Source organism: Salvelinus alpinus, chromosome 12 (assembly GCF_045679555.1).
Source record: "Salvelinus alpinus chromosome 12, SLU_Salpinus.1, whole genome shotgun sequence".
NCBI lineage: Eukaryota > Metazoa > Chordata > Actinopteri > Salmoniformes > Salmonidae > Salvelinus > Salvelinus alpinus.
Window position 1 is genome coordinate 15022738 of NC_092097.1, and position 7305 is coordinate 15030042.

Genomic DNA, 7305 nt, shown 5'->3' on the forward strand with positions numbered 1-7305 from the left:
GAAATTATCCTAATTGTACCAGAGTCCGTCTCTGATTCACATTTATGTTTTTGATGTACATAAAAATCCTATATACTGTATACTGTATGTATGATATCATTTCCAGGGGCTTACTATGAGAAGGTAGCATATGGGGGTTATCATTGGTTATCGTATTGTAATATAAACGACATAAAACAAAATTGTCATTTCCAGTTTGCTGCATATTTTATTTTCATCATAAAACAGTCAAATGAAAACATAACATACAAATATAATTTTTTTATAAATGTTGTGTATTTGCAAGTCTGTCTAAAATTAAAGGTTTGCTTCATGGCAGAAATTTTATAAATGAACAAACAAATTTATGCATGCTTAATTCTCAGTGTGGTATAAATAATCTACAAATTAATATGTACAATTCTCCCCAGATCAACATTGATTCAAAGGATGTTTTGAGCCTGTACTAGCTTTGGAAATAGATTAAACACATGGCAGCAAAACATACATACAAGTTCAATGTAGAGAAGTTCCTTTTTGTTTCCTTTCATACATGTCTGTTTCCAGATCGGTTTGATGAATAGGGAAAGTTTATGCGGGTGCCACAGAGGAAACCTCTGTTTTGGATGTAGACACTTCAGTGCCATCATCTTCTGCCTTGCCAAAGAGTTGCATGATGCAAGTACGGAACTGGAGAGAGAGGAATAATTAAACATTAGAAGACTTTGAAATTGAATGTCTATCTACAAAGTGAGCGAACACATCGTGATCTGATGCTTTTTAAAATAAAATATATGTACACAAGAAAGGCATTTGTGAAACGTTTAGAAAAATGTGTATTGTTAAAGTTTTGTAACATGAAATCGGTAAGAAAAAAAACTGTCTGAGAATCTTGTTACGATTTACCTGTTTGTTCATGAAGACATATATAACTGGATTGTAGATGGTGGCGCTCTTGGCAAAGAAGGCAGGGATTGCGGCAGCCAGAGGGTGGAAAGCATACCCAGGGTTAGCCGCAGCAAAGCAGGTATAAGGTCCCCAGCATACACAGTAAGCTATAATCATGACAACAACCATCCTGGACACTTCCTTCTCAGCTTTCTGTGTTGACTCAGAGTCTTTCTGCTGTGCAGCAACCTGTGGTCATTCAGAAGGAATATCAAATGGTTAGATTTATCCCTCTAATATGCCTTTTCAAAAGGTACACTTGACCATTACTGTATTTACCAACATAGCTGCTTGCTACATTATAATATATTTAAAATATCACTTACAGCACGGATGGCGAGCCAAACAAAGATGTAGCAGAAGATGATCACAAACAGGGGGAAGAAGCAGCATGTAATCATGAGAACAATCATGTAGGACTTGACTCCAGGATCCTCATTGCCTCCGAAGACATCAGGTCCACATGAAGTCTTCAGGCCATGAGGCCAGTACCTGGTGGAGGGAGAGAGATAGAGAACTTGGTTAAATAATTACATGTTTTGAACTTGAATCCTCTGTGCAATAAGAAGAGAAATCCCCACCTGCTCCAGCCAAAGATGGGGGGAGAACACCAGAAAGCAGCCCAGACCCAGGAGAAGATAATGCCTCCCATGGCCCATTTGGCATAAAACTTTACACTTCCAAAGGGCTTACACACCACCACCCATCTCTCCCAGGAGATGACAGCCAGAGACCACAGAGCAGCAATACCTTTATAAGATTTACATATACATTAGACAAAAGAGACATTCTGATTACTGTCACTATGCTATGGTGCTCTAGCAACTGCCAAATACTATTTCTCAGCACTATGTAGAAATGTAGAATTTCCTTGTTAAATATTAGATCAAATTGTTGTCCATGTAAAACTGCATTTTACCACAAGTGGAGACAGTGAATCCCTCAAAGACACACATTGGGTGTCCCAGAATGAAGTAGCCAAAAACCTGGTTGATAACGCTGATGGTGCTAGCCAAAAGTGTCTCCCCAATGTCAGCAATAGCAAGGTTGACCAAGATCCAGTTGAGAGGGTGTTGGAGCTTCTTGAATTTTGCAGTGGCCACCAGTACCAGGCCATTGGTGAAGACTGAGAATGACCACTATGATCATCCAAAGTGTTGAAACATTGTACACCCATCTTGGAGCAATGTGGTAGTTGGGGCCCTCAAAGGGATCTGAGAGAAAAAAATTGAAAATAATTTTGTCAGAAGAAGAGAATGACAGGTGCAAGTGCCTGGTTAGATGAGCTACATGCTTTTAAATGATCAGTGAAGATGCAAAAGCAATGCAAATTACATCAATAATATTAATTCATTAAAATGATTATGTATGAAGCACAATTTCACTTATGCCATCTATGTTGTATATAACATAAATACATACAGGAAACATAACCTCATGATTTAAATAAAATAAAATATATGAATTGGAAGGCAGAAGCAGTTGCTTGTTCTCTCCCACCTTTGGTGTTATTGCTATTGGTCTAGGTGAAGGACGATTCTCTCGTTGTCTCTTCGTTATGGCGCCTGGCTGCATAAGCTGCATTTCCCCAACCCTCTGCCATTTCTGAGAAGGAATCTGAAGAATATGCAAATCAAGAAGACAATATATTATATCCCTTTCAGTCATTAAATTGTTCTAAAATGTTCACCTTGCCAGTTGTTTGTTGCCACAGTCGTGTTTTTTGCCTTTACCTGTTGGCAGCTTTTTCTGTCTTCTGGCTTGCTTCTCTTGCTCTTCACCTGTTGTGGTGTTAGCAACCAACAAAATGGTGTACCCCAATCTGTGGGGTTTTATACCAGCCATGTCCTCATCGAGATTAAGATCTAAATCAGAAATGGTTTCACACACACACACACACACACACACACACACACACACACACAAAGTTGAATTACTGTATGCTGACCCGGAAGAACTGAAGACCAAGGTTTGAATTTAAGGTTAATCCTTCTTGGATAAGAAGTGCTTTTGGTGTCGCGTTCCTCAGCATTCAGGCGAAATTGCTTATCCTCTTCATGCAAGAAAATAGTTGACTTAACAATTATTCTTAGAGAAAACGTATTTTGACAATACAAATGGTTTTACTATAAAGAAGTAAAAAGGGAAGTAGTCTTTGAGAATCAAACGCTGATTACATTTACTTCATTCTATGCTCAAGCTTTTCCTGCTGTAAATACAAACCAATAATGAGGAAAGTGGATCACTTTGGTTCTTTAGGCTGATTGGAGAGTTAATCTCTATCCTATCCGCTTTACAAGAGAGTTCATATGGTGTGTGTCATGTGAGTTTGGTCTTTAAACAATCATTCATAACAGGTAGCAGTGAATAAACATTGAATATACAGTTGAAAAACATAGAAAGTGAGACCAGAAGGTATTTTCATTTTGCTGCATGCATGACGTTTATTTTAAGCAGAAAAAAACATTGTTAAATACATTGTATATATACACAATTATCTATTTACATGTATTCTTTTTTTGTTTGTTTTTGCAAGAGGGCAAACAAAATGTTTACCTCACAAGTTACTTTGAAAGTGGGAGGTTTTGAAACCATAAATTGTTCACATAGTTTTGAAATTATCAGATTTCCAATGGCAGTTCATTTCAGTTCTCCTTAGCAGTGATGCTGTCTAGTTTAGCCACTGAAGAGTGAAGGGAATGCCTTCCAAGATGGCAACTTTTTCTTTGCCACTTGAAGAGACATTGATACTATACTATATATACACATATTCCCATAATGTACCACTACAATAGCTATAGTATGACTCTGGTTGTTTCGAAGACCATGGATTAAAAAAAACTCCAAGGGGTGGTCCATAGCAATTTAGGTTTTGTGGGTAAGGTTTTTTACACACATTGCACATGAGTTAAAGCTTAATAATCTCCTAAAAGTTGTGGGAAATGATTTGTTTAAGAAACACAAGAGGATATACTGTACATTTGTTTCCAAGAGGTTGTCTGGGGTTTATGCATGTGCCACAGAGGGAACCTCTGTTTTTAATGTAGACACTTCAGAGCCATCATCTTCTGCCTTGCCAAAGAGCTGCATGGTGCAAGTACGGAACTGGAGAGAGAGGAATAATTAAACATAAGAAGACTTTGAAATTGAATGTCTATTTACAAAGTGAGCGAACACATCGTCATCTGATGCTTTTTAAAATAAAATAAATGCACACAAGAAAGGCATTTGTGAAACATTTAGAAAAATTTGTATTGTTAAAGCTTTGTAACATGAAATCAGTAAGAAAAAAAAGAAGACATATATAACTGGATTGTAGATGGTGGCGCTCTTGGCAAAGTAGGCAGGGATTGTGGCAGCCAGAGGGTGGAAAGCATACCCAGGGTTAGCCGCAGCAAAGCAGGCAAAGCAGGTATAAGGTCCCCAGCATACACAGTAAGTGATAATCATGACAACAACCATCCTGGATGCTTAATTTTTCATTTTCAGCCTTTCTGCTGCGCGGTAACCTGTGGCCATTCAGAAGGAATAGCAAATGGTTAGATTTTTCCCTGTAATATGCATTTCCAAAAGGTACACTTGACCATTGCTGTATTGAACAACATAGTTGCTTGCTACAGTATAGTATATTTTAAATATCACAGATGGACAGCCACACGGAAATGTAGCAGAAAATTACCACGGCCAGGAGGAGGAAGCAGCATGTAATCATGAGAGTAATCATGTAGGACTTGTTTCCAGGCCATTGGTGAAGACTAAGGCAATGACCACGAAGATCATTCAAAGTCTTGAAATATTATACAACCAAATGTATTGTGCTTATTGCCAGTGCCAGTTACAAATGGCAGGTCTGCTGATTGTGAAATAACTTATACAAGACTACACTGCAACAAAAGATCCTTTAGCAGCATCAATTTAGTTTAAAAAGGAAACCATTACCAGAGGTGTGGACTCGAGTCACATGACTTGGACTCGAGTCAGACTCGAGTAACAAATATGATGACTTGCAACTCAACTTTGACTTTAACACCAATGACTCGTGACTTAACTTGGACTTGAGCCTTTTGACTCGAACTGACTTGATACCCTCCCCAAGGCCAAATATAAAAAATTATGCTATTTTAAAATGTGTGCAGCGCATCAACTCTTCATTTAAAGGATTACAGTTTGAATTGGGCAGCAGCCAATCAAATTGTGCCAGCTGAGAAAAAGTTGCGCCTGGCAGTGCAGAGGAACGTCGGCGGGTGAATTCAGATGGAGCCCTTGGAAAGATGATACCCAGAATTATTATTTTCAGATATAAAGACTACGCTGTATCAAAAAAAAACGGATTGCAACTCTTTTTCCCCCACCTTTTTTTAACCAGGTAGGCTAGTTGAGAACAAGTTCTCATTTGCAACTGCGACTTGGCCAAGATAAAGCATAGCAATTTGACACATACAACAACACAGAGTTACACATGGAATAAACAAAACTTACAGTCAATAATACAGTAGAAAAATAAGTCTATTTACAATGTGAGCAAATGAGGTGAGATAAGGGAGGTAAAAGGCAAAAAAAGGCCTTGGTGGCGAGGTAAATACAATATAGCAAGTAAAACACTGGAATGGTAGATTTGCAGTGGAAGAATGTGCAAAGTAGAATAATGGGGTGCAAAGGAGCAAAATAAATAAATAAATACAGTAGGGGATGAGGTAGGTAGTTGCGCTAAATTATAGATTTAGGCTACGTACAGGTGCAGTAATCTGTGAGCTGCTCTGACAGCTGGTGCTTAAAGCTAGTGAGGGAGATAAGTGTTTCCAGCTTCAGAGATTTTTCCAGTTCGTTCCAGTCATTGGCAGCAGAGAACTGGAAGGAAAGACGACCAAAGGAGGAATTGGCTTTCGGGGTGACCAGTGAGATATACCTGCTGGAGCGTGTGCTACGAGTGGGTGCTGCTATGGTGACCAGTGAGCTGAGATAAGGCGGGGCTTTACCTAGCAGAAACTTGTAGATAACCTGTAGACAGTGGGTTTGGCGACGAGTATCAAGCGAGGGCCAACCAACGAGAGCGTACAGGTCACAATGGTGGGTAGTGTATGGGGCTTTGGTGACAAAACGGATGGCACTGTGATAGACTGCATCCAGTTTGTTGAGTAGAGTGTTGGAGGCTATTTTATAGATGACATCACCGAAGTCGAGGATCGGTAGGATGGTCAGTTTTACGAGGGTATGTTTGGCAGCATGAGTGAAGGATGCTTTGTTGCGATATAGGAAGCCGATTCTAGATTTAATTCTGGATTGGAGATGCTTAATGTGAGTCCTGAAGGAGAGTTTACAGTTTAACCAGACACCTAGGTATTTGTAGTTGTAAACGTATTCTAAGTCAGAGCCATCCAGAGTAGTGATGCTGGACGGGCGAGCAGGTGCGGGCAGTGATCGATTGAATAGCATGCATTTAGTTTTACTTGCGTTTAAGAGCAGTTGGAGGCCACGGAAGGAGAGTTGTCTGGCATTGAAGCTCGTCTGGAGGTTAGTTAACACAGTGTCCAAAGAGGGGCCAGAAGTATACAGAATGGTGTCGTCTGCGTAGAGGTGTATCAGAGAATCACCAGCAGCAAGAGCAACATCATTGATGTATACAGAGAAGAGAGTCGGCCTGAGGATTGAACCATGTGGCACCCCCATAGAGACTGCCAGAGGTCCAGACAACAGGCCCTCCGTTTTGACACACTGAACTCTATCAGAGAAGTAGTTGGTAAACCAGGCGAGGCAATCATTTGAGAAACGAAGGCTGTCGAGTATGCCATTAGGAATGTGGTGATTGACAGAGTCGAAAGCCTTGGCCAGGTCGATGAATACGGCTGCGCAGTAATATCTCTTATCGATGGCGGTTATGATGTCATTTAGGACCTTGAGCTTGGCTGAGACGTGGCTGAACTTGCAAAACATGTGTGAAGAAAATGACAGATGGAGGCGCAACAACTTCCAACTTTGTCCGACATTTGAAGCTGCACAAAGAACGGTAAGTCGGTAGCCGACAGCTACAGTGGGGAGAACAAGTATTTGATACACTGCCGATTTTGCAGGTTTTCCTACTTACAAAGCATGTGGAGGTCTGTCATTTTTATCATAGGTACACTTCAACTGTGAGAGACGGAATCTAAAACAAAAATCCAGAAAATCACATTGTATGATTTTTAAGTAATTAATTTGCATTTTATTGCATGACATAAGTATTTGATACATCAGAAAAGCAGACCTTAATATTTGGTACAGAAACCTTTGTTTGCAATTACAGAGATCATACGTTTCCTGTAGTTCTTGACCAGGTTTGCACACACTGCAGCAGGGATTTTGGCCCACTCCTCCATACAGACCTTCTCTAGATCCTTCAGG

The 7305-nt window shown here is 39.9% G+C and overlaps 1 pseudogene; it reads right to left on the reverse strand.

Moving 5' to 3' along the window:
• Positions 1-283: 283 nt before the first annotated feature.
• LOC139536551 (red-sensitive opsin-1-like) lies at positions 284-2785 on the reverse strand (annotated as a pseudogene).
• Between the last annotated feature and the right edge of the window lie 4520 nt (positions 2786-7305).